Consider the following 20282-nt stretch of genomic DNA (forward strand, 5'->3'; position numbering starts at 1 on the left):
TTGAATGTATGTCATGCAGGGATTGAAGGTTGGAGCCAATGATTTCTGTGGCCTGTTTAACAATCTTATCTAGTGGCTTCTGATCAGCTTGAGAGCAGTTTCCATACCAGACAACGATGTTGTCTGTCAGTACACTCTCAATCAGGGCTCTGTAGAAAGTGAGTAGGACCTGTGTTGGGAGGTTAACCCTACGTAGTCTCCTAAGGAAGTAGGCTGTCTTTATAAGCTAAGAAGTGTCTGTAGCCCAACTTTCATCTTGCGAGATATGTATCCCTAGGAATTTGGTGCTATTTATTATCTACACTCAGCACCACTGATGATGATAGTTGTGCCTGGCTTTTTCTTCTTCCTAAAATTGATGAGAATGTCCTTGGTTCTCCCAACATTTAGTGCTAAGTTGTTGTCAGTGCACCTATGAATGAGTTGGTTCACTTCCTCCCTGTAGGCCCCCTCACCTTCCTTCTTGATAAAGCCAGTTACTGTGGTGTCATCTGCAGATTTGATGATTCTATTTGACTGATACATAGCTGTGCAGTCATGTGTTAAAACTGTGAAAAGAAGTGGACTGAGTATGCAACCTTGTTTGCCCCGGTGTTTAGGGTGATGCTGTTTGAGTGATGCTTTCCAGCTCAAACTATCTGTGACCTTTCAGTTAGGAAGCTGAGGATCCAATTGCTTATTGTGTTTTCTATGCCCAGATTACTCAGCTTAGTCAGCAGTTGTTGTGGAATAAATATGTTGAAGGCCGAGCTGAAGTCTATGAACAGCATGTGTACATAACAGTGCTTATTTTCCAGGTGGTCAAAGGTATAAGTGTTAAGGCTATGGCATCTGCAGTAGAACAATTTGGCTTGTATTATTTATTTATTTAACATTTGTTTACTGGGAAAGTCCGACTTGGAATGAAGCCAATATTCAGCGGAGGCCCTGGGAGGAATGCTCCAGATGCATGTCTTTGTAATGTGGGAGGAAAGCAAAGGAAACCCACACGAACACAGAGAGGACATGCCGACTCCGCACAGAAGGCACCCCATCCAAGAATCGAACCGGAGAACCTTTTGCTGTGAGGTGACAACACTACTGCTGTACCACTTCACCATGCAAATTGTAAAGGATCAAATGTAACAGGCTGGATGTTATATGATCCTTGACCATTTTTTCAAAACACTTTATCACTACTGAGGTAAGTGCAATTGGCCAGTAATCATTTAATGATGCTGGAGATGATTTCTTGGGTAGAGGGATGATATCAGTGGTCTTAAAGCATTTGGGCACTTTTTCCTGGCTGAGAGATATATTGAAAATATCTGTGAAGACTGGTGTCAGCTGATCAGCACAGTTTTTAAGTAGCTTCCCCAGGATCCTATCTGGGCTAGCTGCTTTGCCCAGATGAACCCTAACCTCTCATACATTACGTCTTGAGTTTGTCAACAATGCTTGACTGTGGTATTATGTCAAATGACTTGGCCAGGTCAAAGTAGGTAGTCTGAACCTTTTTGCCCTCATCCATTGCTTCAGTGACTTTCTCAAAAATACCCAATATGGTTGCATAGGCATGACCTGCCCTTGATGAAACCAAACTTGATTGGATCCAGTGTTGGGAGGTTTCCTATGTCATTACTGATCATTTCCATGATAATTCTTTCCATGGCTTTACATATGAGACTAGTGGGACATATGGGTCTGTAGTTTCTAGGGTCAGTAGATGGCCCACCTTTGTGTAGATGGATGACTGTTGCTGTTCTCCATTTGTAAGGTCTGTTTGGAGGCTACAGTCAAATATCAATTCCAAAGGACCTGATTGGTCATGTTCCATGCTATTAAGAAGGCATCCTGAGACATTGTCTGGGCCCATCGATGTAGTGTTCTTGGCCTTAGAGAGAGTTGAGGACCTGTTCCCTAGTGATAGTAGGGGGAGTTATATTTAATAGCATTTCTTTGATTTTGTACAATTTTAATGTATTACCTTTCTGTTTCATTGTGATTATTGAGTTCTATCTGCATGATTGTAGATTCTGATAGCATAAATTGCAGTTATATGTCTTGAAATCTTTGGAAGGTATGCTGTTTGTCAAATGACTTGCTGATTAACTTTTTAAGGAAGTGTTTAATTTTCTGCATAATTATCCAGTTCCCAGAATAACAACAGTCTGGGGTGTACAGATAGTATAGATAGGTTTTATTTAAGCATAATTAGTGGTGCAAAGATGATAATTCTTTTAGCCAAAAGCTAGGTACAGCATCTGCACCTGAGGTGCTCCATCTGGGAGCTTTCTTAACTTTTTTCTCTCATATTGGCAGCCATTGTATTCCATTCCATATTATCCAATGCTTTATTATGTTCTCATTTTTTTGGAGTTTGTCTTTTCGGTGTCCTTGTTGTTGAGTAGGGTTTTTATGGATGCTTTTTTAGAGTTTGTTATTTATTTGTTTGCTTATTTTTTTTTTTATTTATTTTTTTTTTGCTGGCATGAGTACTGTTGCTGTTTTCTTTCCAGTTCACAATTGCTTTTTTATCTTTGCTTTGTATTATTGATGTATCGCATACATTTTCAATCTATGCAGAGATTTTTAATTTGACATTAGAAATGGTATAACACATATCTCAATTTGTTTCTGTATTGCATTTCTTTATAATTGCATCTGTATATAAGAGTCTTCACTGGCTTGCTTGCTTTCCTGTGTTCTTTTCTTAATTGTTTTACAGTTACCTCTAGTTGACATTTCCGTGGTGGTATATTTTTGCTGATTTCATTCCATTCGTTACTCTGTAGTTTCTTGATAGTATTTTATATTTTATTAGTTTAGCAGCAGTGTAGTGTATTCTATGTTTTATTGTACATGGAATAGCCTGTGTCTTATTCATTTTTCTGTACACCGTTCTCTCACATATTTCAATTACTCTTGGCATTTGCATCAAAATCCATCAAATCTTCAATTTTATTTTCTCTTAGCTAATATTTTTTTTCTAAAATCTGTCTGTGTTTCCTGTTTTTTTCTCCCTCTACATACCTATATGTGGGTTTTCAAATGATTCTCCTGAAGAGGATTCTGAAATTTTATTTTGCGAAGCATCTTCAGTGCTTGTATGTTTCTTTGGCTCTTCTGTGTTTTCTTGAAAATGTAACTGGTTTAGTGAATCATTACGTTCAGATGTATTTTACTGTTTCATATCCATCATTTAATAGTTGGACTGTCATCTTAGTTTCAATCTGTTTCCTTGAAGGACAAGCAAATTACTTTATTTTCAATGTATTCAACTTCTGTGTTGTTATTCTTTTCTTTGCAAAATTTAATATATCTCAATGTCTCTGTCTCTGCATTTGTAGACTTTCAAATATCTTTGGAGATGCTGTAGGCAAATATGTTAGTGTTGGTTTACTTACATTCAGTGAAGTCACCCTGCAGTGAGTTACACATCATCATTTTTTTAGTATAGTGTAACTCAAGCATGCTAAATCAGAAACAAATAGGGGGCAAGTCCCTCTACATCCCTGTGTGGGGAACTTGGTCTCATGTACTCCTTCACTTATATATACCTGCTCCACATTCTGATAACAGAGTAGAAATTTATAAAAAATAAATAAATAACAAACACCAGCTTGTGTAATAAAAGCAGTGCACTTTGAATTAACCACTCTGATGAAAATATTCATCAGAGTGTAGTACTGCTGTGAGTATTGCTTCTATTATGCATATATATTATGGCATATCAAATCTTCCTTTCCTCAGTCCTGTATGTATCCCTTTTGAGTTTTAAATCCCTTTGGTCTTTTTTTCATTTTCTCTGAGCTCTTCTTCTTCTGTTAACTTTTGCAGATGGGTCATTCTTTCTTTATCTAGATATTCTTTTGTTATAATTTGCTGTAATAAAGTTTTCAAATATGCATCTGTATCCTTGAACAATTTGCAGGGGTTTCTGTACATTTTATTTATTATTCTAGCTATATAATCCCTCCTTGGGAATTCTGGATTTCTTGTCTGGCTAGTCATGTTTTTAGATTTTTGTGGATTGCTATTTTCATCAGCCACAAATGCTACAAAGATCCGGGTCCAACACTGTGGTAAGATCTGTATCGTTTGTTGAGGCCTGTATCGTCTGTTGAGGCCTGACAGTAGTCATTTCTTTATTTTCTCAGTGATGCCAGTGTCATGAATACTGAGGCAATGATACACAAACATCAGTTCTGCTTGGCTGGACTTAAGAGTATCTGACTCTTGGCTTCCAGAAACCTTCTCATATTTGAGCATAGTTAAAGCAAAGGGACCCATGGTGCATTGAGTAACAGTTTAAAAAATACTAGCTGTCTATCTTAAGAAAAAAGGTAAAGATATCATTAGTTGAGACACTAAGAAAATTCATGTGGGACTGCAACCTTTTCTGTTTGGTGACCTACTTTAAAGACTAATGTTTTGACTTCAACAATAAAAAGGGATACTGTAAGGAAGGAGCAGGAAAGAAAACCAACATTAGTCAGCTCCCATACTTCAAAATATCTGCTTTATGGAATATATCAATGTATAAAAGACTAGACAATAAGCCACATGAGGTGGATACAAGACTAAACTACTGAGCTACTTGAGATTCCATTAGCGAATCATGATAGAGATCACCCTCAGACCAGGGAATGACCATTAAGAATCATGATGTCTTCAGTCTGTCACTACAGCTGCTATTCAAGTCGTAACATTTCCTCTGTATAGTTAGTCAAGTAGATATTTTTGGAATATTTTGCACATATCTGGAGAAACAATTTTAATAAGTATGTCAGAAGAGAAGGACAGACCAGAAAAATAATGTAGAATGTGCGATGTAGAGTAAAACAAGCTTGCTTATATGTAAAAAGGTACGGCAATGTGGATGATAGAATTTTCCACTTCCTGAAGCAAATAATGCAATAAGCAAAAATACTTTAGAAAAAATGGCAGAGAAGAACAGGATTCACAATCTTAAGAAGGAGCAGGATTTAAGGATTGTCTGAGTAACTATTTTATAAACTCATTTGTACAGGAAGCAAATTTTCTGGGGAGGTTAGAGTTTCAAAAATGGACAATGAATTCAGTGATGCTTAGGCCAGACATGATGCATGTGTGATCAGATGTAAACTGATGGCTCACTGAGGACATTAACTTATGCAGTTAGAAATCAGTTAGAAAATTGCCTGAGCTGCATTTTCTTCCACTGATCTTATGCTGATTTAGTCTTTCTACGTGCAGTAATTTAAGTAGGTAGTCATTTTATTTTATTTTCTGATTATTACAAGTTCTGCTAGATTCTTTGTCGTAATCTTAATCCAGATATCTATACACATTATGGTGATTTAATGGTGGTTGTCTGAAGATGGCTAGTAAAACAGCAGTGGATTTTATTTATTTTAATGGTTAGATTCTAAATGAGGCCACAAACCTGAAGCTGACATTGTGTTAATTAAATTTGTCTTGGAATTCCTTGCAGCCCAGGTAAACTCAGTTCACAGAGGATCACTTTTAGATTTAGTGGAAGTAAGGTAGAATAAATGTTCTAACTTCAACAATCACAGGTGAGTTTCAGACAAGCTATACGCTCATCTTGAACATGCAGGATTCAGGTTGTTTTGGAAAATTAATTCACTAATCTCTGGGCATGAGATGCTGCTGTAACAGATCTGACTCATCGTTTCTTGTTTATATCATATAAGTTAAACACAGTCTTAATAGCAGAAAATCATAGTTTATCTGACTCTCAGAAAAAAACTACTACACGCATTGTAAGGGTATATCTAGGATTTCTGCAACCTGTTCACCAGTTTCTAGAATGTAGTTACCTTCTACAGCATCCCTCAAGTATAATCCCATGTCTTCCATGACCTCAGACAATTAAGATTTATTGATAACATGCCCTTTCTATACTGAATAAAAATGACAATTTTAGTAAAAAAAAAAAAAAAACACATTTAAGCAAAACAACATTGTGAAAAAACATTCTTATAACAAGCTGTGCTTTTTTGTGAACGGGAGAATTTTTTTTTGCTTGCTGACTGTAGCAGTGCAAGATATGCATAACTCATACAGCTGCCATGATGTCCTGTATGTTATCTAAGCACACCATGGTGTAAAGCAATTCTCTACAGGTTAGATAGGGGGTCAAGCGGTAGGATACTATAACAAGCTGCAGGCACCTACCTGCCTCTTCCTCACTGTGCATGCCCACTGTCATTAAACTGATGACATCTAGCTTCAGTATTCTTTGCACCCTTTTGGGTTCTGCCTCAGATCCAAGCAGGCTTCCACTGGCATCAGACAATGTTAGAAAACCCACAGAAAATGCCAGCTCCAACTTTTAAATTCTGAATAAGACAAAACAAATACCCCTAAAAAATCAAAGAGTTAGTAAAAAGGATCCCCAGACTGCAAATTAGGGTAGTGACATCTTACTAATGTTGATAATGGGGTACGTACTTACTATCTAATGAAACAAGTAGAATTCCACTGGCATCATACATCCCACACAAATAAATATTTACTTGTAGACTATTGCATCTGTTGGAATCCTTTCATCATCATCATCATTTTCTTTCGGCTGTTCTCGTTAGGGGTCGCCACAACAGATCACCTGTTTCCATTTCTTTCTGTCCTCTGCATCTTGCTCTGTCACACCAACCACCTGCATGTCCTCTCTCACCACATCCATAAACCTTATCTTAGGCCTTCCTCTTTTCCTTTTACCTGGTAGCTTCATCCTTAGCATCTTTTTCCCAATATAATCAGCATCCCTCCTCAGCACATGTCCAAACCAACGTAATCGTGCCTCTCTGGCTTTGTCTCCAAACCTTCCAACCTGGGCTGACCGTCTAATATACTTATTCCTAATCCTGTCCACCCTCGTCACACCCAGTGCAAATCTTAACATCTTTAATTCTGACACATCCAGCTCAAACTCCTGCCTTTTTGTCAATGCCACTGTCTCCAACCCATATAACATAGCTGGTCTTACTACCCTCTTGTAGACCTTCCCTTTCTGTTGGAAACCTTTGTGATATGCAAATACCAAAGTAATTGTCTATTCAAATATATCATGTGGTGGTAATGTTACAATGCCCCAAAAAATCATTAGTTGTTGATAGATATAATTTTCTACTTTCAAATTATGAATAAGACAAAATAAATGCACAAAAATCAAAGAACCGGTAATATGGACTCCCAGGTTGCAAAGCAGGGAAGTGATATCTTCCTAATATTGATGGGGAGGGGATGCCTACCTACTATACAGTGTTTCTCTCGTCCTTGGCTTTGCCATTTGTTGAATACTTAGTCTGTAATCCAGTTCTGAAATTTGTGAAAGGCACAAAACTACATCGTATATCATCCAAAATTATGCCTATTTAAAATATAACTTTTTTTCCGTATCCCCCACAAAATATATAGGAATCAATAATAACATTGTTTATTGATTACATCACATTGTCATGCATAAATCAGAGCTTATCTTTTACTTAAATACCAAACATTATCCTCTATAATCTCAGAATTTTTCAATCAGTAAAAAAATATTCTAAACAGTTTAATGGCTCATTTATTCACAGGCTCTGTTGACTGGGTGGTGTGGCAGGTGAATCAACAAGTTCTACCTGTTCTTCTAGCCAAGCAGAATCCCCACCAGGTTCCATCAACAAACTGCCACTGGCCATGTGTAATGTTGCTAACAATTCAGTGATATAGTCTACATGTTTTATTGGTCCAGAAAGGGAATAATACAATGAAAAAAACAGGGTAGGAGGCTGGACAGTAACTGCCCACTAGGTTGGCTTATAAGCAACCTGCCCCCCAATGCGCACACACACACACACACACACACACACACACACACACACACACACACACACACACACACACACACACACACACACACACACACACACTTTCCTGGTCATAAAATCCTTTTTTTAGACACACCAAAGCAAGCACTTGTGACTTGAAACATTAAAATATTGTCTTTATATACTTTTGACTTATATCTTCAAATTTATTTTTTAATATAACAATCAACATAAAATCCGACATTTCAAACTTTGCCAGTACAGTGAAAGACCAAGATTAAACAAATCTCAGACTAACACAGAAAGATGTAGCCCATCCTCAGAAAAAAACATAGGATCCTGTCAGCAAGGTTCCAGTGCATAGTGATTGCAAATTCCAATGGGGAACCCAGAGACACTATATAATTTAAAAAGGTTCTTGCCTTTTCTAAGGCTAAGGAATTGAAAGCCGCATACCAAGAAAAATGGGAGAACAACAGCCAACCATGCAACCTGTAATCCTGGTACTAAATATAAATATAGGCAATAGTTTGCACTTAGGGATCCTATCTAAATCCTTCCCATCTAAATGTACTATAAGGACTTGTACCTGATCTACTTTAATAGTAACCTTAAACAATGGTTAGTTGTTGTTTCCAACTAATTCCCAGAAATCTTTTCCAAATTACTTCATACGAGCAAAGAGCCAATCACAAGTTTACCCCTCCTTTTAGAATTTTTGCTCAGCTGGCAGCCCAATAAATAAAGGAGTGACCCACAGTCAATACAACAATTGACCTGAAAGAAAAGACAAAACATGAAATAATAGTTTACAACAACCTCAGAAGAACTAATTAATTAATTAATATCAGATAAACAAAGGATGACCAATCTCAGTCTTTTAAATTTATTTCAACAGACTGATTTTGAAGAGATAAATCTGATGCTGTTCCCATTTTAAATGAATGAGAAGGGAAGCTTTGATGACATAAGACATTTGGTAAACATATATCAAGATCCTTGGACATTAACTGAAAAACATTTTGAAAAAGAAATACCCAACTGTCCATATTAATGGTACTGTAGATCCACTAATTCAACACATTAGATGAAATATAATATGAATCAATTATATTGTAATAAAATCTATATATATATATACACTGCTGATTCCATCTACTAAACATGTTATTTACACACTATATCATATAAATATGATATAAATGTGATTGGAATATGCAGTGTATATATATAGATTTTATTTTTTTTTTACAAAGTAACACATATATTTGATATTTTATATTTCATCTAATGTGTTGAATAAGTTTTAGATATGTTAGTATGTCTTTAAATTTATAATTTTTTTTGTTTTTATAACAAAATATAAAAAAAATGGCAAAAAAAAAAAATTCTGATTCTGATGAAGTCTATAAAGACAGAAAAAAGCTTTAACTCTTGGCCATTACATCTGAGTCTGTTTCTAACCTGTTGTTTATGTTCATTTACATTTTGTCCAATAAATGTGACCTGTTCCCTGTGACCTGTTCAACTGTCTATGTACCTTTAGTGGATTTACGTTGTGGTCATTGTTTATTCATTCGTTAGTGATGGTACTGTAGATGGTATACAGGGTAGTAAGGGATTTATTGATCTATCCAATATGACTTTATGCCTCTAACCAGCTTGAATAATCTTACACTTCGGAATTCACACTTCAACATAATCATCAACTAATGAAACCTGCTTCTCTCTCAAAGCTCTCAACAACTCACTAAACAAAAATTCTTACATTTACATCCAAGTAAGTAAAGTAGCCTAAATTTCCGAAGTTGGATAATTAAGTGACATTGCATACATGCCTAAAAATAGATTTCAGAATACATTGTCTAATGGTACATCAAGAAAGATTTCCTTTGCACCTGCCCCACCCTTTCAAAATTCCAGTCTACAATATTTAGTTATGTCCTGAAGATCAGAAACGTTTGCATATAAAGTAATCATGGCTAAATGTGCAATAATAGTAGAAGGAGCTTCATCTTTGGCCTAACAATATGCTAAGTAATATAAAGTTAACTGAATCGACCAACACCTCTTTTCCTTAGGAAGAGTCCTACACCATAAACTGAAATCTTTGATAGCTGCCTTATACACCTTCTTGGTATTAGGACCCCACAAATTCCACCTCAGTAATCATGTTTTTCCTTTTCAATCAACTAGACTTCATCTAGAATGCAGGTAGGCAAAGCAGTTGTGTCAGAAGCCAGTTGATGGAATTTGGACACCTGCAGGTGAAAGAAAGAGTCAACAAGAACACTGAGATTTCCCGTTACCTGCTCTGCAGAAAATGATAGATTAATACATAAAGTGAGTAGCTCTAGGAGCCTTAAAACATACTGTATCCACACTGGCATAGATGACTTCTTGATCAAAACTAGAACAAAACCATCTAATCTAACAATCACTTTCTTATTGTGTAGTTAGCACTTGCCATACAAACATTGCAACCCAGATAGGCATTGCATCTAAAATATTAAGTCCATGCTCCTATACTTAGACCAACAATGAGGCCAGAGTGCAGAAAAGCATTTCCTCTTAAAATAATCTCCAATGTCAAATCCCCCTGCAGCATCTGTGAATGTTGCAATGTGTCATTTGGCATATATTCATTCTGCCAAAAGAACCTCCTATAAAAATCTGCCAAGAAGATTGAACACAACCAAAGATCTAATCTCCCCTCCTATTATTCATGACTCTATAGCGCTTCTTGACACCACCCTGCAGGAGATTGCCTAATGATCTATTAGAAGCCCTACCCAGGGACAAAGCCCTGCATGCAAAATTCAGCAGACCACAAAGTTACATAACTTATCCAACTGTAATTTTTTTTGTTAACAAGAAAAACTGAATACAAGATGAAAATGAAGAGGAAAGCACATACATTGAGGGTATATTAATCTGCTCACCCAACTACTAAAATGTAAAAAAGACTTATCCCACCCATCTACCCTTTTCCCACAATCAGAAAATTATCCAAGCAATGAATAGCACCTTGCAATGGTGACCTCTGCTCTCAGCAAGATCGCTGGAAGGTTGAGCTAAATTTCTCAAAAGTGGCAGAAGCCAATGAACAACCTATAGGCATAACCAAATCACAATAACAATTGCCCTCAATCTACCATCTCAAAAGATGCCAACCCTGAAGGCAAGTCAGTTTGGCTAGCCAGGGGTAATTAACGCAATGAATAATTTTAGTGGCATTATTTAATGATGGTTAGAGAATGAGCTTAATGTACATCAGTACCCGGATTGGAGAACATGTGTTCTCCAGCAGGGTATTAATGTACAAGTAATGCCCAGTGAAAAACAAGTCATCTGCTTCACTGTAGCTTAACAAGCTGCCATGGAGCTTGAACTCGGAAAAACAGAACAGCCGCCATTATTTTACACTTGCTAAGCAGTGCTTTTGCTGTTTAGTGAGTGTAAAATAAAATAAAAGTACAAAAAACGGTGTGTGTATGTGTTTGTGTGAGAAAGTGTATGCGTGTATGAGTGTGATAGAAAGATCAGTTAAGCTGCTATTTTACACTGGCTAAGGAGCGCTTTTGCTGTTTAGAGAGTGTAAAATAAAAAGTGTGTGTGTGTGTGTGTGTGTGTGTGTGTGTGTGTGTGTGTGTGTGTGGTGTGTGTGTGTGTGTGTGTGTGTGTGTGTGTGTGTGTGTGTGTGTGTGTGTGTGTGTGTGTGTGTGTGTGTGTGTGTGTGTGTGTGTGTGTGTGTGTGTGTGTGTTTGTGTGTGTGTATGAGAGAGTGTGTATGTGTCTATGAAAGTAAGAGAGAGAGAGAGAGATGAGCATGTGTATGCGTGTTTATGTTGCTGTCTGCATGTGTGAGTGAATGCGTGCATGAAAGCAAGAGTGACTGTGTGTGTGTGAGAGAAAGAGAAAGAGAGAGAGTCTGACAGCGATCATGTGTGAATGAGTGCATGTATGAAAGTAGAGAAGACTGTGTGTGTGTGTGTGTGTGTGTGTGTGTGTGTGTGTGTGTGTGTGTGTGTGTGTGTGTGAGAGAGAAATTAAGAAAGAGTGAGAGTGATCTTGTGTGAGCGAATGCGTGTATGAAAGCTGTATGAGAGAGAGAATGGGCTGTCTGTAAAACTGTTGTGTTTTACGTACTTCTTTTTTTAAGTACTATATTATTTTTTATATATATTTTTGATGTAAAATGCTTCCTTCAACACCATTAACATATACTACAGAAAGCTTGAAACATTAGATAGAGGAACTATTTTACATCAAAAATATACAGAAAAAAATAAGCAAGCAAAACACAACAATTTGACAGTGAGCCCATTCTCTAAGCACAATAATGCCTTCCAGGATGTGTGTTAATGTGCAATTGATGCCCTTCCAGGGGTGCAGAGGCCCTCCACCTGTATCATCAGGCCTCATAATACCCCAGGGGGAGCATTAGTTATACATAAACATGCACCCTGTCGGGCATTATTGCTTACGAATGGTATCTTATGTGATGCCCCAACACTGGACCAGTAATCAAGGAGCCCCAATGCTCACCACTGGGAACAGTGGAGAAAGTGTACAGTGGGAAGATGACAAGTACACACACACAGTAAAGTGCAATTTCCCTTAAGAGTCCACAGAGATCACAGTCAGCCTGGGGCTGGTTTCTCCCTCTTTCTCCAGATCCCCGGTAAGACTCCCCACTGGCACAGCTATAGAGTTGAGATCTCAGCTTAGTGGCCAAGCCAAAACCTCCAGTACCTTCTGTATCCAACCAGTGCTTCGTGTCCCTGCCAAAGTAGCTGACACACACACTTCTTGAGATTTGATTTATATACAAAGACACACACACACACACACACACACACACACATACACACACACACACACACACACACACACACACACACACACACACACACACACACACACACACACAGACACACCTGGGAAAGGCTGGCACAGATTTACTAGCTATGCCTCTTCTGCCTAGACTGTAAAGTAGTGTCCACTGCCAACAGCCAGTACTTATCACCTACTTTAAGGTCCTTAACAAAGATTGTCCAATCCTATTATGTAATGTTACTATTAATCAAAATAGTAGTCTGATCAAGAGCAATGATATTTAGGAGTGGCCTGTACAGTGTCACCATATAGATATGCAAGTACACTAAGAGCTTAAATATATCTCTAAGCAGACCAGTCACAATTAAAATGTTTAAATATATTTAATAATAAATAATAAAAAGCCAAGACAATACTTAGTAAGTAATCAGTTACACCAGAATTCAAAATCACAGGAAATATTTAAAACAACATTGCAGGACAATCTCAAATAAATAAAGAAAACATCTAAGATATACTTTACTATATTCCTATCTGAATCTAAAATAGTTACTATGCCCTAGAACTTACTTACAGCAAGGCAAGTGCACATGTGGTGATGAGTGGATGTTCTTGCTAGGTCAAAGACAAAATACAAAATGCACAGTCTCTCTCTGAGTGAGTTCTCAAATTAATATCAAATATTACTGCTGGGTTAGCTTGGATGACATCACTTTTCGTCACCTGACTTTAGTTCCCAAGCTAAATCCCCTTTGTCAGAGACTAACAGAATTTTAGCATCTCTCTGTGAAAAAATACATATCTCTCAGATGTTTGCAGATCCTGGAAGTCATAAAACAATAAAACACTTCTACATCTTAAACCTAGTAATTACTTCTTTTTCAAGACAATACAAAAGACTTCTAGCTCAAGATATTGTGTCTGCAACTGCACTGAAACTGAAAGATAACATCTTCTGTTTATGGCCAAGTAATTATAAAAAACAATTTAATTTCAATTGTTTTCTCTGAATTCTTTCAAGTTAACCTCCCATGTTCCAGTTTCCATTAAACACATACATCTAAACAATCACAATAGTGCAAGTACATTCCTGTTCTATTTCAATATGGCATCCTGTGGTTACATTTTTGCTCAGTACTTTACACACACTTCTGTATACATCATATTAATATTCACAAATGACATAGAATTATTTACAAAATTCCAGATAGCTGGGCTGGCAGTGTGACACCTTAGCATCTTCCTTATGTATACTACCATTCACAGGAGTACCTCCAGGAAATGAGAGATGACAAATTAATCAGAAATCCCCATCCTTCTTCTTGGGTACCAATCCCAATGCAGAGACCTTAAAAATATCAAATGGAGTTTACTGGTAAGGCCCTACTATTCCATCTTTCTTAATCTCTTTGTACAACAGGTCCTTTAATAACTCCTATTCTTCTTCACTGTCTTCAAATTTCTGCAGTTTGACATATTAATAAAAGCCCTGGATTTAACTGCAAAACTCAATGTAAATCCATTTAACAGTTCAAAAGCAACCTGACTATTAGGATAGCCTTTCAAAAAGTCCACCATAATGCCTACTTTAATATGCAAATTATTCCAAGCTGGTTTACCTAAAAGGAAGCCTTGCCATGATCAAATGGAATATCTGAAAGGTTGTTAGACTTGCCCATAGGACTGATGATTACAGTATTGCCTTTATTACCATCTCTAAATCAGCATCTATCCATAGAAATTCTAAATCCATATATGAAATAAATTAGTGTAAACCTACAAGAAGGCCATACACAATTACCAGCATTAAATGACTAACAGGACTTAAACCAGTTGTCTGGTTGATACTTGCTTTTTTCAAGAGATGAATCTTGACCTGTCAACCACAATACCTAGCCATGTGTTAGGATGTCTGTCTTACCACTTGAGATGTTTGTCAATTGCCTTAAATCTTCTAAACTTATGGTCATACCATAGGCCAACCATTGACACTTTTACATAATGTGCTTCTCTAATGATTAAAAATAATTCAACAATGGCAATGCTTGACTGGGACCTTTCTCAATAAAGATTGCAATGAAATGAATACAACCTTGCACCCACTTATTTTGTGACTTAACCTTAAGATTCCTTAACTGATATCTACCTAACACTGCCAAAGCATTAACCAGATTTTTTGCCACTGATTTGTCAAAATCAACTCGTCATGGAACGCCAAATGAATGAATCAAATCAAATAAGTACAGTACTTGCTGATCCATGGAGGCCAAATGAAAGAATCTGCATCATTAAGCATGAATCACTCTGTATCTTATTAACTTGTATTACTATTGTTCATAGCCTCCTTTCTTAGAGGCAATTAGGTAAAATTGAGGTTACCCATATTATTTTCACCCATGTTTTTTACTGGTTGCCTCTGAATGAGTCTCTGATGAAAATAGTAAACCCCTGTTCACAACTGATTCAAGCAACCTGGACCCACCCTACTAATTCAAAGCATCAATATATATTCATCTCTCTGTCTTTTGCAACTGATTATCCCTAGAGAACTAAGTATCCCCTTGTGTCTTTGTACTGTGTGGGGCTGTAGATGCAGCTGTATCTCTCTTTCCTCTCTGCTTTACTCCATTTAGAGCAGGCCCTTCATCTCTTTCTGGATCAGTTGATTAAAGGCCGCCCCTCTTTGCACTAGTTTCCATCAGCTCTTATGATTGGTCATCTCCCTAAGGTAGTAATTCTTCAGAAAATAAACGTCTTTTTAGAGATACAACTCTACCTTTACTGCAAATTCTGCAAAAAATCCTAAACAGAGACTGGGAGAGAAAAAAGAAAATATATGTATAAAGTATCATTAATAGAAAGCTGATCACAAAACCTCCATGTCAAAAAAAAAAAAAAAAACATTGTTCAGTTTAATTTAAAATCTGAAAAAGTAATTGCTGACATGACTGAAAATAAGTAAATAAAATAATACATCCATGATTAGTAATCAACATCATTCCAATTTATAATTTAAGAAAACCACCTCCAATAAATAGTTAAATTGAGAATTAACATTACTATGCACAAGAGCTATACAAGTTGTGATAACATTCACTATAACATATAAATAAACCCCAGGATTCATGAAACTCTGTACAAGAATAAGACTATTCTTGCATGGAGTGGTTCATGTCCGTTTAGAATAGCAGCGCGTCTTGCATATGCATGAAGGTGTGCTGCTATGTAATCTAAATGGACACGAACCAGGAACGAGCGCAGGGGGAATGTGTCAGCAGTGTCTGCACATTTAACATGCCCCCTTCACTCAGAAAGTGTTGTACAGCACTTTGTGACACAGATGAGTGTCAATGTATATAATATTAGAGCCTGGCTCTAATATTATACACTAAACCAGGGTCCGCAGACACTGAAATGTAAGTAGATAACATTTCGGTATCCGCAGACACTGAAAAAAAAACACAAACGTCTAGAAGGGAGCAGCCTTCAAGTGCACAGCCTAGAATATATCCACTCTTGCCCTACATGCATGGAAGCAGTAGGGCAACAGGAAAGCAATAAAAATACAAACAATTTTTTTTTCATCAAATAAATCCAAAGTCTAAGTGGTGTGCAGCTTGTTTGTGTGGTGTGCCGCTATGCTTAGTCTGGCTGAAATACTGAAAATGATAGACAAGTGCTACTGTGATACAAAGCATCATCAAATGGTTGTAGCATAGTGGTACTGCTGTAGTTTAGTTTGTCAAACATGCTTGGTTCAAATCCCTCCCTCTGCCAATTTATTTAAAAACTTTTAAGGAAATTGAATGATAGATGTCAATCATATGGCTCATGTATAGCACAGTAGGGGTGGGAATATGTAAAATATAACTGTAAAAAGTACTTTATAAATTTAATGAAAAAGTAGATTTAAGCAATGCTTTGCTAGTGCAAGTATTGCTTACCGGCTTTCAGCTGTGCTTACCTGGTGTAAGCATTGCTATGCAGATTTGTGTGGAGCTAAGCATACTTCAGCATATTAAAACCGGCCAATGTAAAAAAGTGTGGGGAAAACTGCCCTATTTAAACCACAAATGCAGGAATACAGCCATAACCATTTGGGATCGCTCACATCAGGGCCAAAATGTCTAGTGTTGGTAAAGATGTTCGCTTCTGACTGCAATGATGGGGCATCCAGATGTCCAGGGTCATGGTTGGGTTCCTAGTAAAAAACATGATGGCAGGCTGCTGCAGGGTCAGTACTAGGACTCGCAGTACAAATCGGTGGCCTGGGACCAGCTTGCACGTGATCTCACCAGTACCACTGGCATACCCCGGACTGGTGAGCAGGTACATCACCACCATAATGACCTGAAGCAGAGGAGGGGTGCACTCTTGGACCAGTGGATCCAAGAAGCCCAAGTGCAGGATGTCCCACCTGTCTATAAGTATGCAGTCTTATGTATCTCTAACTAAGTATGGAAAAAGTTCAACTTGTGACTGTGCAGGTGTGATTAATGCGTAATGTCTCCCCATACAGCTGCTGCAAAGAGGTCCCAGAATGTTAAGGTTCATGCCCAGCGACTGGCTCAGCTGTGTTAGCAGTATGGTGAGTACAGAATACCCCGTAATATCAGCAGTAAGAAATCAAAATTATAGTAATGGTAGTACTGCCTGTATATATAATTGTGCTGTAAAAGTCAGGAATAAATGTCTGTGTCAGGCTGCCAGCATTACAATGGAGTATCCCCAGCTGCTGTGTAATACAGATGTCAGTAGCAAACAAGGTACATATGCAGGAGTGGAATATTAGACTATGTATGAGTGTATCTGAGTGAACCTGCCAAGAAAGTGCCATGTCAGGGCTACTGTAACACTTAGAAATGAAAAGATGCAGATCATGCAGGAAAAGTAATTGTGGATTTCTGAGTTGTACACAGATATGTATTTCAAAACTAATAAAGATGATCCCAACCACTGATGTGTGTCATCTCACTTGTACTTGAAAAATAGAAATGTGTATGTCCTGCAGAATGCAATAACTGAGGTGAACTGATTTAGCACTGCTTGTCTGCATACTTTAGAATGGGTATGTCAAATAACTGAAAAAAACAACAGTACATATTTCCATCAGAATGTGTTTTACTTGTTTGTCTGCCAGCATTGTCCTGTGTTAACCTTTCAATTTCAGCTGTATGTAGCTGTGAATGTACTGAAAAAATGTATAAGGCTAACAAGTGCAGACTTAAAACCTACACTGTGTACTCAGGAATCTAAATTGCAGTATGTAGTTGTAAAACAGTCAAATGTGCAATCCAGCTAATGTGCACATGTTTCACAAACAGTGATACCAATGTCTGTTGTGTATGCATAATTTGTACGGAAACTGGGAAACAAATAATGCAACACATCATAATAAAAGTACTGTGCACAAAAATATGTACTAGATAGAAATGTCACACGCAGCACACAACACCTTCCCAGTAGCTCAGTATGATAAGGACAAGGTCCGTAGTTCAATTTTGCACACACACCATGATTCTAATCCAGGGACCACCACTAACATCTCAGTCTGGTTCTACAGTTGCAAACTGCAATCTGAATAGAAAAAGTAATATACTGCAACACATACATTTTCCATACAGGGCACACAGGTAAAGAAATCTGAATAGAAATACTAGTATAATGTATATAACTATGAAAGGTGTACAATTGCTGTGTTGTTCAGCCCCAGTCCTACAAATAGATGCAAGCTAGACACAGGGGTGGCTCGTGCTGCAGGACTACAGCCCTCCCACCTAGAAACAAAAGGAAAAAAAACGTGAAACATAAAATTAAAAAAACAAAAAAAATATTTTTTCAAGTCCCAGAACTTCCACGGACACACTCAGACTGCTCTGGAGATGCCCAGGAATCTGTGTGAACTCAAACTGCCTGAGTCAGCAGTCCAGATACAGGGAAGGCATTTTCTGCCCCGCAGATGCCCAGGAATCTGCGCAGTAGATGACCGCACAGAACAGAGGAGCTCCTGACTGCTTCATACGCAGACAGGACCAATCAGGAGAGAGGTGATGTGAGTTTAAGCTCTCACAGGGAAGCATTGGTTTCAAGCACAGGTTTGGAGTTTTGCTGCTTCATGGATTTGAGTCCAGGTTTGGAGTTTAAGTATTGGGACATGTGGATTCTGGGTCTGGACACATTTACATGTAGGGGGTGTGTGTGTTGGATGCGAGCATGGTTTTGGAGTTTTGGACACGTGTGTGTGTGTGTGTGTGTGTGTGTGTGTGTGTGTGTGTGTGTGTGAAATTCCCCAGTTAAAACATAGTGGTGTGTAGAGATACTCAGACTTGAACCCTGTACCTTTGATGTAGGTGGTAAGGACCTGAATTCCCTACCCACCACTATTTGTAAAAAAATTTGCAGATTTTTCCCTCATATTTGTTCTGTTCCTCATAAAATCTGTGGTTTCTGTATCTTCATTTTTCCTTGCAAAGGTCTGTAGTGCAGTGGTGCACTGGTAGCATTGTTGCCTGGCAGCTACAGGTTCTCCCGTTTGATTTTTGGCTGGGGTGCCTTCTGTGTGGAGTCTGCATGTCCTCCCATCTCTTACAAAGATGTGTCTGGAGTGTTTCTTCCTGCTCTGCTGAAAATTGGCTTTGTTTTGTTCCAAGTCAGACTAGTTTCCTGGTTAACAAATGTTTAAAAATAATAGTCATTTGAATTTCAGACTTCATATTCTTCAGAAAGTACATGGTAACACAAAACCTTTTATTCTAGCAATTGTCTAAGTTTACAACATGGGTATTTGAAATTTGCCCATATTTTTGGGACTGTATTCCCCCATTATTGGCCTTGTCCAGGTATTTTGTGCTATGTTTAAGAGCTATGGTGAGAAATGAATTCAGTTAATGATTGGAGGCTGTATTCCCCCCATTACTGGCTTTGTCCACATTTCTTTTGCTAAGAGGTTGAGAGCTATGGTGAGAACTGAATTCACTGAATATCTTTGGAAGCTGTATTCCTACATTACTGGCTTTTTCAGGTGTTTTTTGCTAAGAGGTTGACAGCTATGGTGAGAACTGAATTCACTAAATGGTAGCCATTTAAGTCTCACAAAACAGCTGATTTGGCATAGTGGTATGTTTCTCTGACTGTTTTGCACAGGGTCCCCTGGGTTCAAGACGTGGCATTGAAATGTATGGTGGTAACACAGCATTTTATTCTAGCAACTTTCCAACATTATACAAGCAATGTTTAAAATGTGTCCCTGGTTTTTGGGCTTTTGTGCCCCCCCCCCAATAAATTTTGGCTTTTTCCAGATTTCTTGTGCTGCAAAGTTCAGAGATACAGCTGAGTGTCAAGTAGATTTTACAAGGAGCTGAGAGCTGCAGGGGAACAAACGTTTAGTGCTGCTTATGCTAAGTCTGCTTGCATTGTTAATAGCACAACAGGTAGTATACTTTCTTTTGATGCAGAAGGCTGTGGGTTCTACTCCCATAGTAGGTAGATGCATTCCTGATACTGTACTGTGTTGTAAAGGGGGTGGATGCTGTAATCCTTTTTGGCAAAGATACCTAGTAACTATGAACCTGTTATCAGTTTGCCATCCATTCCCTATTGTGGTATTACTAGCTTATCATTTTTTTAATGCATGCAACATAGGCAATT

The 20282-nt window shown here is 37.8% G+C and overlaps 1 protein-coding gene across 2 annotated transcripts in view; it reads left to right on the forward strand.

The window, feature by feature from the left end:
• LRRC2 (leucine rich repeat containing 2) overlaps positions 1–20282 on the forward strand; it is a 1468862-nt gene that overhangs the window by 575481 nt on the left and 873099 nt on the right. The window lies entirely within an intron of this gene.

This window comes from Protopterus annectens, chromosome 2.part2, assembly GCF_019279795.1.
Source record: "Protopterus annectens isolate FY-2018-M chromosome 2.part2, PAN1.0, whole genome shotgun sequence".
Taxonomy (NCBI): Eukaryota; Metazoa; Chordata; order Ceratodontiformes; family Protopteridae; genus Protopterus; species Protopterus annectens.